This window comes from Myotis daubentonii, chromosome 1, assembly GCF_963259705.1.
Source record: "Myotis daubentonii chromosome 1, mMyoDau2.1, whole genome shotgun sequence".
Lineage (NCBI taxonomy): Eukaryota > Metazoa > Chordata > Mammalia > Chiroptera > Vespertilionidae > Myotis > Myotis daubentonii.
Genome location: NC_081840.1, coordinates 129,668,818 through 129,685,399, shown reverse-complemented (window position 1 = coordinate 129,685,399; position 16,582 = coordinate 129,668,818). Strand labels below are relative to the sequence as shown.

Sequence of the window (16,582 nt, the reverse complement as noted above, 5' to 3'; positions counted from 1 at the left end):
TGTATTACCAAATAAAATTGAAAGGATTTTTAAGCATACGGTATGCTTGCATTAGAATATTTGAAGTGCTTATATCATTCTACATCCAACTCTTGATTCTCTCTATGTGGGTTACCAGAGCAAATATTTTATCTCAGATTGGCTTCTCCTGGGATTCATTTTGTTCCTGAATCGTATTTCCCCACTATCACCTGAAATGAACTTAGAAATTCAAACCAATTTTTGTGTTACTGAATGTCCTCAGGAAGCAGCACCATTTATATTTCCTGCCAACATGTCAAGCTCCAGATATTAGTAAGGTTCTGTGGTGTACTAGAACAGCGTGGAGTTTAACGTCATTTCTAGCCTCTGTTTAGTGTCTTAAGACTTCAGCAAAGTCACCTAACTTCTCTGGGACTTAACTTTATTACTATTCCTTTTAAAAATGACAGTATTGTTCTAAAAAGCTTTTTCAATCTAAATCTTACAATAAATTTTTGAGTAATCATCTCTATAGGCTATTCTCTCTCCAAGAACTCTGTTTTGATCATTAGTCATTTTTACAGATAATCAGGAATCTTGTTTAATTCTTTGTTTTTCTTCATCAGATTCCATATCGATTTAGTCGTTAAATGCAGTTCTTCCTTCGAAATATCCATCATTTGAAATCACTATCTTCCTTACTCAGTGGGATTTTATGATCATTGTTATGATCTTCACAACAACCTTCAAACCCAAAACAGCCCAATCATTTGTCTTCACAGTTTATAAACTCTGGCCTGAACAATCTAGCTGAGAATATTGTATAATCACACATATTGGCTCCACGAAAGCTTATTTCCTTTTTTTAATCTTTTGCTCTTTTTTAATGTGTTTTTTAAAAAAATATATTTTTATTGATTTCAGAGAGGAAGGGAGAAGGAGAGAGAGATAGAAACATCAAGATGAGAGAGAATCATTGATCTGCTGCCTCCTGCAGGCCCCCTATTGGGGACCAAGCCTGCAACCCAGGCATATGCCCTTGACCCGAATCGAACCCAGGACCCTTCAGTCCACAGGCTGACACTCTGTCCACCTAGCCAAACTGGTCAGGGCTTTTTATGTGTTTTTATTGATTTTAGAGAGAGGAAGGAAGGAAGGAGAGAGAGAAACATCTATTGGCTGAGAGAAACATATCAGGCATGCTAAAGCTTATTTCTATTCTCATACTGCTCAATTCTACTTGATACACTTTTTATTCTTTGCTTTCTTTTCTTTTTTTAAATATATTTTTATTGATTTCAGAGAGGAAGGGAGAGGGAGAAAGAGATAGAAACATTAGTGATGAGAGAGAATCATTGATTGACTGCTTCCTGCATGCCCCACATGGGATGGAGTCCACAACCCAGGCATGTTCCCTGACGGGGAAATCAAACTCTGACCTCCTGGTTCATAGGTCAGTGCCGGCTGGGCTATTCTTTGCTTTCTTTCCCCATTCATGTCAGCAGTTTTCCCAACTTTTATCTCAGATTGGCTTCTCCTGGGATTCATTTTGTTCCTGAATTGTATTTCCCCACTATCACTTGAAATGAACTTAGAAATTCAAACCAATGTTAGTGTTACTGGATCTCCTCAAGAAGCAGCACCATACTGTTTACCATAGTGGCTGCACCAATTTACAATCCCACCCTCTCATATTCAGGTGCAGACCTCTTCTATCTGTGAAAAGTAGGATCCCTCACATATAAACTCAAATTATCTTCACACCAGTTATTTGTAGCTTCACTTATTCATAGTTTTAGAAATATCACCATTTGTCTTTTTTGTTATCCTTCCCCTTTAGGACTTTGCTTAATCTGTGATGTCTTGTTTGCATCTCTCTTTCCACTGATTTATCTCATTTGATAAACCTATCTCTATGACTGTTTTTGTAACTGGCAATTTGCACATCTTAATCTCTTCCCTTTTTTCACCCATTTCTCCAATTTTCCTCACATTTAGCAACCATCAATTTTTTTTCAAGATTTTTAAATTCATTTTTAGAGAGAGAAGGGAGAGGGAGAGAGAAACAGATGTGAGAGTGATACATCCGTAGGCTGCCTCCTGCACACACCCCCTGCCATGGATCGAGCTTGTAACCCGGGGCACGTGCCCTAACCAGGAATTGAACCAGCAGCCTTCTGGTGCACAGGACGATGCCCAACCCACTGACCCACACTAGCTAGGGCTAGCAACCATCAATTTGTTCTCTATGTCTATGAGCTTGTTTCTGTTTTGTTTTGCTTGTTTATTCTTTAGATTTCACATGTAAATGAAATTATTTGATATTTGTCTTTCTCTGACTTATTTCACTTAACATAATAACCTCTAGGTTCAACCATGTTGTTGCAAATGGCAGCATTTCATTCTTTTTTTATGGTTAAGTAATATTCCATTGTATATATGTGCCACATCTTTATTCATTTCGCTGTTTATGGACACTTAGGTTGCTTCCTTATTTTGACTGTTGTAAATAATGCTTCAACAAACGGGTATATATAGCTTTCTGAATTAGTGTTTTGGATTTTTTCAGCTAACTCCCTAGAAGTGAAATTGCTGGGTTATGTGATAGTTCTATTTTTTTAAATGTTTTGAGGAACCTTCATACTGTTTTCCATAGTGGCTGCACCAATTTACAATCCCACTAGCAATGCACGAAGGCTCCCTTTCCTCCGCATCCTCCCCAACACTTGTTATTTGTGGATTTATTAATGATAGCCATTCTGACAAGTGTGAGGTGATAGCTCATTGTGGTTTTAAATTGCATTTTCCTAATGATTAGTGATGTTGATTATCTTTTATATTGTCCTTTGGAGATATGTCTATTCAGGTCCTCTGTCCATTTATTAATCAGATCTGTGTGTGTGTGTGTGTGTGTGTGTGTGTGTGTGTGTGTGTGAAGTTGTATTTGTATATATATTGTACATAATATCCTTATGTATTTTGGATATTAACCCCTTATTGGATGTATCATTGGCAAATATCTTCTTCCATTTGGTAGATTGTCTTTTCATTTTGTTGATGGTTCCCATCACTGCAGAACCTGCTTAGTTTGATGTATTCCTATTTGTTTATTTTTTTCTTTTGTTCTCCTTGCCTGAGGAGACATATCCAAAGCAATATCACTAAGAGCAATGTTGAAGAGTTTACTTTGAGTTTATAGTTATTTGTGGATTTACATTTAAGTCTTTAATCCAGCGGTTCTCAACCTGTGGGTCACGACCCCTTTGGGGGTCGAACGACCCTTTCACAGGGGTCGCCTAAGACTATCGGAAAACACATATATAATTACATATTGTTTTTGTGATTAATCACTATGCTTTAATTATGTTCAATTTGTAACAATGAAATTGGGGTCACCACAACATGAGGAACTGTATTAAAGGGTCACGGCATTAGGAAGTTTGAGAACCACTGCGTAATCCATCTTGTAGATGGTATATGAAAGTGGTCCAGGTTCATTCTTTTGCATGTATCTATCAAGTTTTCCCTGTACCATTTATTGAAGAGACTGTCTTTCCCCATTGTATATTCTTTCCCCCTTTGTCACAGATTAATTGACCATATAGGCATGGGTTCATTTCTGGGTTCTCTGTTCTGTTCCCTTGATTTTTGTGTCTGTTTTTATGTCAGTACCATGTTATTTTGATTATCATATTAGCCTTGTAGTATAGTTTGATATCAGGTAGTGTGATACTTCCAACTTTGGTCTTTTTTTTTTTTTTTTTTTTCAAGATAGCTTTGGATATTTGTGGTCTTTTCTGGTTCCAAATACTCTTTAAGATTATTTGTTCTAGTTCTGTAAAAAATGCTATTGGTGTTTTGATCAGGATTGCATTGAATATGTAAATTGTTTTGGGAAGTATGGACATTTAACAATATGTAATATTCCTATATATGAGCACCATATATCCTTCTATTTATTTGTATTTTCTTCAATTTCTTCTAGTGCCTTACAGTTTTCCAAATATAGATCTTTTACCTCCTTGGTTAAATTTACTCCTAGGTATTTTATTCTTTTTCATGCAATTGTAAATTGGTTTATTTTCTTAATTTCTCTTTTAGTAGTTCATTATTGGTGTACAAAAATACACCAATTTTTAAATTTTGTACTATGCTACTTTATTGAATCATTTATTCTTATAGGTTTTTAGTGGATTCTTTATGGTTTTCTATGTAGTATGTCAACTGCAAATAATGGCATACAAGTGAGTTTTACCAAACATTCAAAGAAGATTTAGTACCTATTCTCCTCAAACTACTTCACAAAATTGAAGAGAAGGGAACCCTCCCTACCTCATTTTATGAGGCCAGTATTACCCTGATATCAAAATCAGACAAAGACTTTTTTCCCCAGTATATTTTTATTGATTTCAGAGAGGAACGGAGAGGGAGAGAGAGATAGAAACATCAATGATGAGAGAGACCGTGGACTGGCTTACAAAATACTTCAGTATCTAACCCTATCATACATTCCAAAACTCTTTCCTGAGCACTCCCCACAGCATGCTCTGTCCTACTATAGCTGACCTCCTTATAAAAATAAAATAAAATAATAAAATAAAATAAAATATGAGAATCATTGATTGGCTGCCTCCTGCATGTCCCCAACTGGGGATCGAGCCCACAACCTGGGCATGTACCCAGACCAGGATTCAAACCGTGACCTCCTGGTTCATAGATCAACGCTCAACCACTAAGCCACTCTGGCTGGGCCAGACAAAGACATTTTTAAAAAAGAAAAGTAGCCAAAACCGGTTTGGCTCAGTGGATAGAGCGTCAGCCTGCGGACTGAGAGGTCCCAGGTTCGATTCCGGTCAAGGGCATGTACCTGGGTTGCGGGCACATCCCTGGTGGGGGATGTGCAGGAGGCAGCTGATCGATGTTTCTCTCTCATCGATGTTTCTAATTCTCTCTATCTCTCTCCCTTCCTCTCTGTGAAAAATCAATAAAATATATTTAAAAAAAAAATAAATAAATAAAAAAGAAAAGTATAGGCCAATATCACTCTTGAACATGGCTGCAAAAATCCTCAAAAAAAAAAAAATTTTCAAACAATTTAATACAGTTTAATTCTTTCCAATTCAGGTGCATTTTATTTCTTGTCTGATTGCTGTGGCTAGGATCTCCAATGGTATGCTAAATGGACAATCTTGGCTTGTTCCTGATTTTTTTTTTTTTTAAGAATAGTTTATTGATTTTGAGAGAGAGAGAAACATCACTGTGAGAGCACAGTATCGATAGGCTGCCTCCTGCACACCTCTTACCAAGGATTGAGCCCGCAACTGGGCATGTGCCCTTGACTGAGAATGAAAACGGCAACCTCGTGGTGCACAGGATGATGACCAGTCAGTCAACTGAGCCACACCAGCCAGGGCTTGTCTTGTTCCTGATCTTAAAAAAAAGCTTTCCTCTTTACCATTGAGTATGATGTTAGCTATAGGTTGTCAAATATGGCCTTTATACTGTTGAGTGTGTTCCTTCTATCTTCACTTTCCTGAGTTTTTACCATCAATGGATAATGTATTTTGTCAAATGCTTTTTCTGCATCTATTTATATGATCATATGATTTTTATACTTCATTTTTTTTATGTCATGTATCACATTGATTTGTAGATATTGAACCAGATTTGCATCCTGGGAATAAATCCCACTTGATCATAGTATATTATTTTTTTAATTATTGCTCCATTTAGTGTGCTAATTTTTTATTGAGTAATTTTTTGTATCTATGTTCAACTGAGATATTGGCCTATAATTTTCTTCTTCTTTTTTTTTTTTTTGTAATATCTTAGTTTGGTTTTGTTATCAGGATAATACTGGCCTGGTATAATGTGTTAGGGAGCTTTCCCTCCTCTTCAATTTTTTGTAATAGTCTGAGAAGAGTAGGTATTGAATCTTTGAATATTTGGTAAAATTCACTTGGGAAGCCATCTTATCCAGGACTTTGTTGGGAATTTTTTCTTGCTGATTGGATTTCATTAGTAGTTATCAGTCTGTTTAGATTTTCTTTTTCTTCCTGATTCAGCCTTGAAAGATTATATGTTTGTTTGTTTTTAATCCTCACCTGAGGATGGATATAAATTGACTTCAGAAAGAGAGGGAAGGAGGAAGGAGGAGGATGAGAGAGAGAGAATCATCAAGGAGAGAGAGAAATATCAATTGGTTGTGTCTTGTACACACTCCAACTAGGAATCAAACCTGTAACCTTTTTGGTGTACAGGATGATGCTCCAACCAATTTAGCCACCCAGCAAAGGTGGAAGATTCTATTTTTCTAGGAATTTATCTATTTCTTCCGTTTTTCCAGTTTGTTGGCATGTACATGTTGGTAGTATTTTCTTAAAATATTTTGTATTTCCGTGGTATCAGTTGGTACTTCTCTTTCTTTCCTGGTTTTATTTGGGTCCTCTCTTTTTTTCTTCATGAGTTTGGTTAAAAGTTTATCAATTTTGTTTATCTCTTCAAAGAACCAGCTCTTGGTTTTATTGATATTTTGTAATTTTTGATTCTATTATTTCCACTCTAATCTTTATTATTTCTCTCCTTCTATTCAGTTTGGGCTTTGTTTGTCCTTCTTTTTCTAGTTCCTTCAGGTTAAATTGTTTATTTTAGATTTTTCATGTTTCCTGAGGTAGGCCTACATTGCTGTGAGTTTCCCTCTTACAACTATTTTGACTGTGTTCATAGATTTTGGGTCATTATTTGACTCTAAATATCTTTTGATTTCTCCCTTGACCTCGTTGTTAACCCATATATTGTTTGGTAGTGTGTTGTTTAGCCTCCAAGTGTTTATGTTTTTCAGTGTTCTTAGAATTAATTTCTAGTATACCATTGGATTGGAGAAGATAAATGATATGGGTTTGATCCTTTTTAACTGATTGAGAATTGTTTTGTGGCCTAGCATGTGCTCATTCCTGTGCACTTGAAAAGAATGTGTAGCCCGGCTGGGGTTGCTCAGTGGTTGAGCATCGACTGATGAACCAAGAGGTCACCAGTTCAAGTCCTGGTCAGGGCACATGCCTGGGTTGTGGGGTTGATCCCCAGTAGAGGTTGTCTAGGAGGCAGTTGATCAGTGTTTCTCTTTCATCGATGTTTCTATTTCTCTATTCCTGTTTCTTCCTTTCTCTCTAAAATCGATTAAAACATATTTTAAAAAGAAAAGAATATTCTGCTGATTTGGAGTGAAATGCTCTAATCTACACTAATAAAAGACAAACATGCAAATTGATCATACCTTCGGTATGCCTTAAGCCACGCCCACCAGCCAATCAGGTCAACTATATGCAAATTAACTCAACCAAAATGGCGGCCGGCAGCCATGGAGCTGGAGCGAGCAGGAGCCTTGGTTGCCCCAATGATAGAGGAAGCCAAGCTTCCTGGTCGTGGCTGGCTCTGAGATCCACTCAAAGCAACAAAGTTTCAATTATAGAAGATAAATAAACCCCAGATACCTGCTTTCAGCCGGCCGTGGCCATGGAGCTGGAGCCTTGGGTTGCCCCTGGCGATGGAGGAAGCCAAGCCCTGGCCCACTCTGAGCTCCACTCCAGGCTACAAAGTTTCAATTATAGAAGGTAAATAAATCCCAGGGGAAAAAAAAAGAAAAAAAGAGACTGGGAGCTTCTGTCACTGGGGAGGCTTGGCCAGCCTGAAAACAGCCCTCAGCCCCTCACCCAGGCTGGCCAGGCACCCCAGTGGGGACACCCACCCTAAAGGGGGTGTGGCCAGCCTGAAAACAGCCATCAGCCCCTCACCCAGGTTGGCCAGGCACCCCAGTGGGGACACCCACCCTAAAGGGGGTGTGGCCAGCCTGAAAACATCCATCAGCCCCTCACCCAGGCTGGCCAAACCTCCATGGGGTGGGGGTCCCCACTGGGGGGACTTGACCAGCCTGCAAACAGCCAGCAGCCCCTCACCCAGGCTGGCCAAACCTCCATGGGGTGAGGGTCCCCACTGGGAGGAGCTTGACCAACCTGCAAACAGCTCTCAGCCCCTTACCCAGGCTGGCCAGGCACCCCAGTGGGGACCCCCACCCTGAAGGGCAAACCAGCCAGCCCCCACCCGCGTACCAGGCTTCTATCCTATATAGTAAAAGGGTAATATGCAAACTGACCCTAACAGCAGAACGACTGTGAATGATTGGTCACTATGACACACACTGACCACCAGGGGGCAGACACTCAATGCAGGAGCTGCCCCCTGGTGGTCAGTGCGCTCCCACAGGGGGAGCTCTGCTCAGCCACAAGCCAGACTGATGGCTGCCAGTACAGCGGTGGTGGTGGGAACCTCTCCCGCCTCAGCAGCACTAAGGATGTCCGACTGCAGTTAGGCCTGCTCCCCGCTGGCAAGTGGACATCCCCCGAGGGCTGCCGGGCTGCCAGAGGGATGTCTGATTGCCAGCTTAGGCCCAATCCCCTGGGGAGCAGGCCTAAGCCAGCAGGTGGTCATCCCCCGAGGGGTCCCAGACTGCGAGAGGGCACAGGCCGGGCTGAGGGACCCCCCCTCCCCCAGTGCACAAATTTTTGTGCATCGGGCCTCTAGTATTATTATAATTTACTAGAGGCCCAGTGCACGAAATTCGTGCACGGGGGGTGGGGGTGGGGGGCCTCAGCCCGGCCTGCACCCTCTCACAATCCAGAACCCCTTGGGGGATGTCTGACTGCTGGTTTAGGCCCAATCCCTATCCCGCAATCCGGGACTGCTGGCTCCTAACCGCTCATCTGCCTGCCTGCCTGATGCCCCTAACCGCCTCTCCCTCAGCCCCCACTGCCAGGGCTTCATCCGGAAGGATGTCAGAATGATGTCCAGAAGGTCGTTCGGCTGTCTGGTCTAATTAGCATATTGTGCTTTTATTATTATAGATATCCCTCTGGTCTAATATGTCATTTAAGTCTACTGTTTTCTTACTGATTTTCTAACTCTGACTTTGATATGTTGATCTCTTCCTTATATGTCAATATTTGCTTTTATGTTTAGATGCTCCTATATTGTGTGCATAGATGTTTGCAAGCATTATATGCTCTTTTTGGATTGATCCCTTTATCATTATAAAATACCCTTCTTTATTGGTTATGTCCCTTGTTTTAAATTCTGTTTTGTCTGATATAAGTATTGCTCTCCCAGCTTTTTTTTTTTTTCATTTCAGCTTGCATGACATGTTTTTTCAACCTTTTACTTTCAGTCTGTGTGTAATTTCTTCTTCTTCTTTTTTTTTAATCCTTACCTGAGGATATTTTTCCATCGATTTTTGAGGAGAGTAGAAGAGAGAAGGAAAGACAGAGAGAAATATCGATGTGAGAGAAACACATCGAGTGGTTGCCTCCTGCATAAGCCCCAACCAGGGTCTGGGCCAGGGAGGAGCCTGTAACCAAGTACGTGCCCTTGACCAGAATGGAAGCCAGGACCCTTTGATCCGCAGGCCGACACTCTATCCACTGAGCCAAACCAGCTAGGCTTTTTGTAATATTTTAATCTGAAGTGGGTCTCTTATAGCCAGTATATGTATGGGTCTTGTTTGTTAATCCGTTCAGTCAGCCTATGTCTTTTTTTTTTTTTTTTAAATGTTTTTATTTATTTGTTTTTTTAGAAAGAGAGTGAGGGAGAGGGATAGAGAGATAGAAACATTGATGAGAGAGGAACATCATCGATTGGCTGCCTCCTTTACAGCCCACACCAGAAATTGAGCCTACAGCTGAGGTATATGCCCTTGAGCAGGATTGAACCTGGGACCCTTCAGTCTGCAGGCACACGCTTGATCCACTGAGCCAAATTGGCTAGGGCAGCCTATGTCTTTGGATTGGAGTATTTAAGCCTTTTATATTTTAATTATTGATAAGCATTTACTTATTCTCATTTTATTGTTTTCTGGTTACTTTTGTAGTTTTCTTTCTCTTTGTTATTCTCTTACTCTCTTGTTTGTTGATGCCTTTTTATAGTGCTGTGTTTGGCTTCCTTTCTCTTTATTTCTTATGTCTCTTGTAGATTTTTGGTTTGTGATTACCATATGCTTCATCTATACCAAATTAAATTTATAGCAGCCTATTTTAATTAATGGTCATTTAAGTTCGAACATATTCTGAAATCACTACAATTTTTACTCACATCCCCCATGTTTAAGTTTTTGACATTATTTTTTAAGTTCTTTTGTGTATATGTGTATTCCTTAATTTATTGGAGTAATTACACATGATTTCCCCCCTTTCAACCTTTGTACTAGTTTCACAATTTTTTTAAAATACATTTTTTATTGATTTCAGAGAGGAAGGGAAAGGGAGAGAGAAACATCAATAATGAGAAAATCATTGGTCAGTTGCCTCCTGCATGCCCCCTACTGGGGATTGAGCCTTAACCCAGGCATGTTCCCTGACTGAAAGTGAATCATGACCTCCTGGTTCGTACGTTGACTCTCAAGCACTGAGACAAACTGGCCAGGCAGTCTTATATTTTATTGAGTCATTACTTTAAAAAATTTTACAGTGATTTTTAGAGAGGAGAGAGAAAGGGAGAGAGAGAAACACTGATGTGAAAATGACACATATACTGGCTGCCTCCTGCATGCCCTCCAGTGGGGATCGAGCCTGCAACCCAGGCATATGCCCTGATTGGGAATTGAACCAGCAACCACTGGGTGCCTGGGGTGACGCCCAACCAACTGAGCCACACAGGCCAGGGCATGTTATTCATATTTTTAATATTTTCTTTTCTACTGCAAGAAGTCCTTTAATATTTCCTATATAATATTGATTTAGTGGAGATAAACTCCTTTAGCTTTTTCTTGTCTGGGAGACTCCTATCACTCCTTCAATTCTAAATGATAACTTTGCTAGGGAGAGTAATCTGTATTGTAGATCTTTGCTTATCACTTTGAATATTTTATGCCTCTCCCGACTGGCCTGCCAAGTTTCTGTTGAAAATCAATTGATATTCTGATGAGAGTCCCTTTGCACTTAACTGCTTTTCTCTAGCTACTCTTAAGATTCTCTCTGTCTTTAACCTTTGGTTATTAATTATGATGTGTCTTGGTGTGGGCCTCTTTGAGTTCTTCTTGCTTGGAACTATGTGCTTGCTGGACTTGTGTGTCTGTGTTCTTCACCACATTAAGGAAGTTTTCTGTCCTTTCTTTACATAGGTTCTCAAATCCTTGCTCTCACTTCTCCTGTTAGTACACGTATGTTTCAAATGTTGGTGTGCTTTATGTTGTCCCAGAGGTCCCTTAAACTACCCACATATTTTTTTGCTGTATCTATTGGATGTTTTCTGCTACCTTGTCTTCCAATTCACTGCTTTGATCCTCTTTTTCATCTAACCTGTTGATTCCCTCTAATGTATTTTTTATTTCAGTTATAGTATTCATTTCTGACTGATTCTTTCTTATGGTTTCTATCTCCAGTGTGGTTCTCACTGAATTCATCTGTTCTTACTCTAAGTTATTGAGAATCCTTATAAATAGCACTTTGAACTCTATATCTGGTAGTTTGTTCGTCTCCATTTTGGTGAGTTCTTTTTTTGAGTATTGTTCTGTTCTTTCATTTGGGACATGTTTCTTCTCCTTATTTTGGCTGACTCCCTGTGTTTGTTTTGTATTAAGTAGATCTGCTGAGTCTCCCAGGCTTGGCAAGGTGGCCTTATGTCAGCCGTGGGCAAACTACGGCCCGCGGGCCGGATCCGGCCCGTTTGAAATGAATAAAACTAAAAAAAAAGACCGTACCCTTTTATGTAATGATGTTTACTTTGAATTTATATTAGTTCACACAAACACTCCATCCATGCTTTTGTTCCGGCCCTCCGGTCCAGTTTAAGAACCCATTGTGGCCCTCGAGTCAAACAGTTTGCCCACCCCTGCCTTATGTAGTAGGTGTCCTATGAGGCCCATTGGAGCAGTCTACTTGTTCACCTGAGCTGGGTACTCCAGATGTGTCCCTAGTTGTGTTTGCCCTCCTATTGTAGTTGAGCCTTGATTGCTGTTGGCATGTTAGTGGGTGGGATTGACCCTAAGCCTGACTAGATGTGAGGGCTGGCCATGACTGCTGCAGAAAAGCTGTTGTGAGGAGGCTGACCCCACCGAGTGGGAGTTGCTTTAGTGGGACTCTGGTGCCAGCTCAGTCTGCCCTTCCAGTTTTTCATCTTAGGAGCTGGTTGGATGGTGCTCTGGTGTGGTAGGAAGCCAGCCACCAGGTGTGTTGGCTCTTGGGAGGGGCTCCATTGCAGGTCACGTCCAGCTTCTGTTTGAACCCAGCTTGGGGCCCCCTGGGAATGATGATGTGTGGTGGGCTTGGAGGCTCCTGAGAGAGGCTGTTCTGTGAATTGAGGTGAGCTGCCACTAATGCTGGGCTTGGGACTCTTTGGTCCCACAATTTGAGCTGACGCCAGCCACCTCTTGTGCTGGATTTGTGGCTGCTTATTTGAAGCTACATTCCAGGCCAACCTTGGCTGCAGCTTATGCCAGGCTTTGGGCCACCTGATGGGAGTTGCAGTGCAAGTTGAGACTGGTTGCTTTTTGTGCCAGGCTTGGGGCCACTTAGCAAGAGATATGGGTCATGCCAAGGCCTGCCCCTGCTAGTTAGGGGTTTGTGGACCTTTGATAGCTATTACGAAAGTGCAACATGAGCCAAGGCAGGCCACTTGTGTGGAAAAGCCACTGGAAGTGGCTCAGCCCGTTGCTTGGGTGGGATGAGATCTAAGGGAATCACCAGGGCAGGGTAAACAGTGATAATGGAGAGCTCAGATTTGGCACCCACCTGCACCTGCTACCTGGGTGGGAGGCGAGGCTCAACAAAGGAGCAGTAGAACTCCACCAGCACGTCCATCTCCAGAGAGAGTAGTTTCAACCCCTGCTCTTTCAGCCCAAGCTAGTCAATTCAGTTCCTACATGTATGTTCCTGGCACTGTGCGAGTTGCCATTCCTGCGCTGGAGCCCAGAGTTAGTAAGTCTGTGAGTTAGTCTGTCCACAAACCCCTAACCAGCAGGGCAGGCCTTCTTCCTCAAGAGGAACACCTCTGTCTCCTGCAGCTGTCCATCTCAATCAGATGCAATCTCTGCTTGTTTTCACAGCCAGATGTTATGGGGACTTCACTTCCAGGCACTGGTGCCCCGGCCTGGGGAAGCCACTGTGGAGCTGGTACCCCTTGCTCCTCCCTCACAGATACGTCTGTGGCCAAGATATTTATCCCAAATTTTATAATGTTATTTTCTTTATTTTTATTTTTTATTTTAGAGAGAGAGGGATAGAAAGATAGAAACAGCAATGAGAGATAAACATCGATCGGCTGCCTCTTGCATGCCCCTACTGGAGGTCAAGCCCGCAACCTGGGCGTGTGCCCTTACCAGGAACCAAACCAATGACCTCTTGGTTCACAGGTTGGAGCCACACCGGCCCGGCTCTCTGGATTCTTCATTGCTACACTGTGGGTGTGGGAACAGCTTGTTCTGCATCTTTGCCTCTCTTACCATTCTTGTGGCTGCTGCTTTATATCCTTAGTTATAGGACTTGTATTCAGCTAGTCTTCAGGTGCTTCTTGATGATGGTTGTCTTATAATTTAGTTGTTATTTTGATGTGGTCATGGGAGGAAGGGAGCACAGCATTAATCTACCAACTTGACCAACAGTTCAAATTATTTAATCTATAAGCGTTTCCCCCTTCCCCTCCCCTCCTCTCTCTCTCTCTCTCTCTCTCTCTCTCTCTGTCATATTCAGGGAAGGTGTAAGATCTTATGACTCTGTCTTTTTCTTGTGTTTTCCCACTTAGCTCATAAAGGACACTGTCTCATTACAGTTGTTTCTGAAACAAACTCATTACAGTTGTTTCTGAAACGCAACTCTGGTTGCATTATGGCCTTGCTTTAGACCTTTTAAGTGACTCCCTGCGGTCTACCACTTTAAGCTGAGACCCTTTGCACTGAGGTTCTTTATCATTTGGCCAGCTTCATGTCTTATCACATATTCCCCTTTCTAGTCACATTGAAAAACTTGTAAATTGTTTCATAAAGCTAAGATTTACTGACCACCTACTATAAGCTGGGCACTCTTCAGATATTGGGAACATAGCTTAAAACAGGCATAGCTTATATTCTAATTTCTTGAATACATCATGCACCTTTGTGCATGCACTTTTGCATTTCTCATCCAGTTCCCTCTTTGGAATACTGTTGTTTCCCTTCTTTCCTTGGCAAAATCCTACTTGGCCTGCAAGGTTCAGCTGAAAGGTTACTACCTTTTGTAGAGCCTTCTTCCCTTTCACACCTCCAGTAAAATTAATTGCTACATGTTAGGAACTTATAAAGTACTGTTCTTGTCATTTTTCTAGACCTTATCACATTTTATAGCTTTGTTTCATAACCTTTCTGCTAAATTGTCAACCATTTAAGGACAAGAACTATGTCTTACTATAGTCCCAAGTACATAATGGGTATTTTAGTTCATGGTTAATGAATTGGTTTTTGCTTCAGTGATTTCTCTAGTCTTCACAACACTATTAGTGTAGGCCGTAGCTTCATGCTATATTATAGTTGCAATCTGTTGACTAGTATTTTCTGTTTCTTCTATCTATAATCTCACTCAATAAACATTTGGTTTTCTTCTTTGTGTCAGGTACTACATTAGGCACTTAGAAAGTAAACATTAATAAGTAACTGTTCCTCAGCTTAAGGAATGCATAGCCTAGTGAAAGATTGACAAGTAAGTCATCACTGCAATATAGTACAGTAAGTGCTGTGGCAGACGTTATTATAAAATCTATAGGAAGTACACTTAGGCCAGGTCACAGGAAGCTTTCCAGAAGAGGTGATATCCAACAGGGACTGAATAGGTAAGTATTATAATTCATTATGGCTTTAGTATAGAGAATAGAGTGGGATATGGGAATGGGAAAGAATGAAAGATGAGTGAAAGAGCTTTCAGCCATTCTATATCAGTGGAATTGTTTGAAAAGTTCCAAAAAGAGTGACACAATCAAATATGTAATTTAGAGAGTTCTCTATGCAATGAGGAAAGTGGATTGGCAGGAAGGAAAATGACACATGCACTACCTAACACATTCTGAAAGGCTGTAATCCACACAAGAAATGATGGTGATTACCCCTTGCCAGTGTTTCCCAGTGGTTAGAGCCTTGGCCTGGGCACTAAAGGGTTCAATTCCGGGTCAAGGGAACATAATCGAGTTGCAGGTTCCATTCCCAGTCCTGGTTGGGGTGCATGGGGCGGGAGGCAGTGGATCGATGTGTCTCACATCAATGTTTCTCTCTGTCTCTTTCTCTCCCCACTCCCTTCCACTCTCTCTAAAAATCAATGGGAAAAATATTCTCAGGTGAGTATTAACAAAAAAGAAAGGAAGAAATGATGATGCTTGAACTAAAGTAATAACAATAGAAATTAAGAGAAGTAGGTGATTTTTTAAAATTATCAAGGATATGAAATTTACAACTCTGTGGTTTAGTGGTCAGGGAGTTGGGTGGGGACTTGGTAGTGAGGGTTCCACATCTAGAAAAACATGGGTTTCTGACTTGCAGTTGTGTAGATAATAATACTGTTCACCAAGACCCAGGACTATAGGAGGGTTAGGATAAGAGGACTAGGTTTGGTGAAGAAGAAGGTTGAAAGCATTTAAGTGTAAGATGATTGTTGGAAATGTGGTTCTAATAGAGTGAGAACTAACTGGAAACATAGATCTTGAAGTAACTGGCAAAAAGTGAGTAATTGAAGCCGTAGGGATAGATACAGTTACCCATTCATTAACTCAACAGATATATATTGGCCATCTACCACATCATATGCTAGGCACTAGTGATCTCAGCAATAAATGATACAGAGGTATGGTCCCTGATATCATGGAGTTTCTCTTTTAGTGAAGATAGAAACCTTTACTATCCTAGTACAGAGTACTTAGTTACATTTGAGGTAAGTGCTAATGTAACAGAAGGATCTAACTTACCCTACAAACACTGGGCAGGTGTCCATGAGGAACTGATGTTTAAACTTACTGTCAAAGAATGAAAAAATAAGTAGAGAAGGGTCTTGAGGCAGAAGAGAACCTGACTTCTTCAGGGAATACAAAGTGTGAGTGTGATATAGTTAGCAAGAGGGATTGAAATGAGGCTGGAAAGATAGGCTGGACCCAGAAATGTAGCACACCTTACAGGCCAAAAAGAGAATTTTGAATAATAGGGAGCTCTAGCCAGTTTGGCTCAGTGACTAGAGCGTCAGCCTGTGGACTGAAGGGTCCCAGGTTTGATTCCGGTCTAGGGCACATGCTGGGGTTGCGGGCTTGATCCCCAGTAGGGGGTGTGCAGGAGGCAGTCGATCAATAATTCTCTTTCATTGATGTTTCTATCTCTCTCTTCCTCTCCCTTCTCTGAAATCAATAAAAATATATTTAAAAAAAGAAGAATAGGGAAACAGTTTTGAGCAGGGGGTGACATGATATGATGGATATATTGAAAATATTACTCTGGCTATTGTGACATGAATGGACTGAGAGTAGTAAGAGGCTATTACAGTAATCCAAGTCCTCCCCCCCCCCCAAAAAAAAAAAAATGTGAGGAGAAAAACAAGGACTGAGGAACAGTAAGAGAGAAGTCACAGGAATAACT

At 41.0% G+C, this 16,582-nt stretch overlaps 2 protein-coding genes across 10 annotated transcripts in view; both read left to right on the top strand.

Annotated features, from left to right (window-relative positions):
• MSANTD7 (Myb/SANT DNA binding domain containing 7) overlaps window positions 1-16,582 on the top strand; it is a 501,345-nt gene that overhangs the window by 83,544 nt on the left and 401,219 nt on the right. The window lies entirely within an intron of this gene.
• The window catches only part of SUV39H2 (SUV39H2 histone lysine methyltransferase), a 37,635-nt gene that overhangs the window by 3,075 nt on the left and 17,978 nt on the right, over window positions 1-16,582 (top strand). The window lies entirely within an intron of this gene.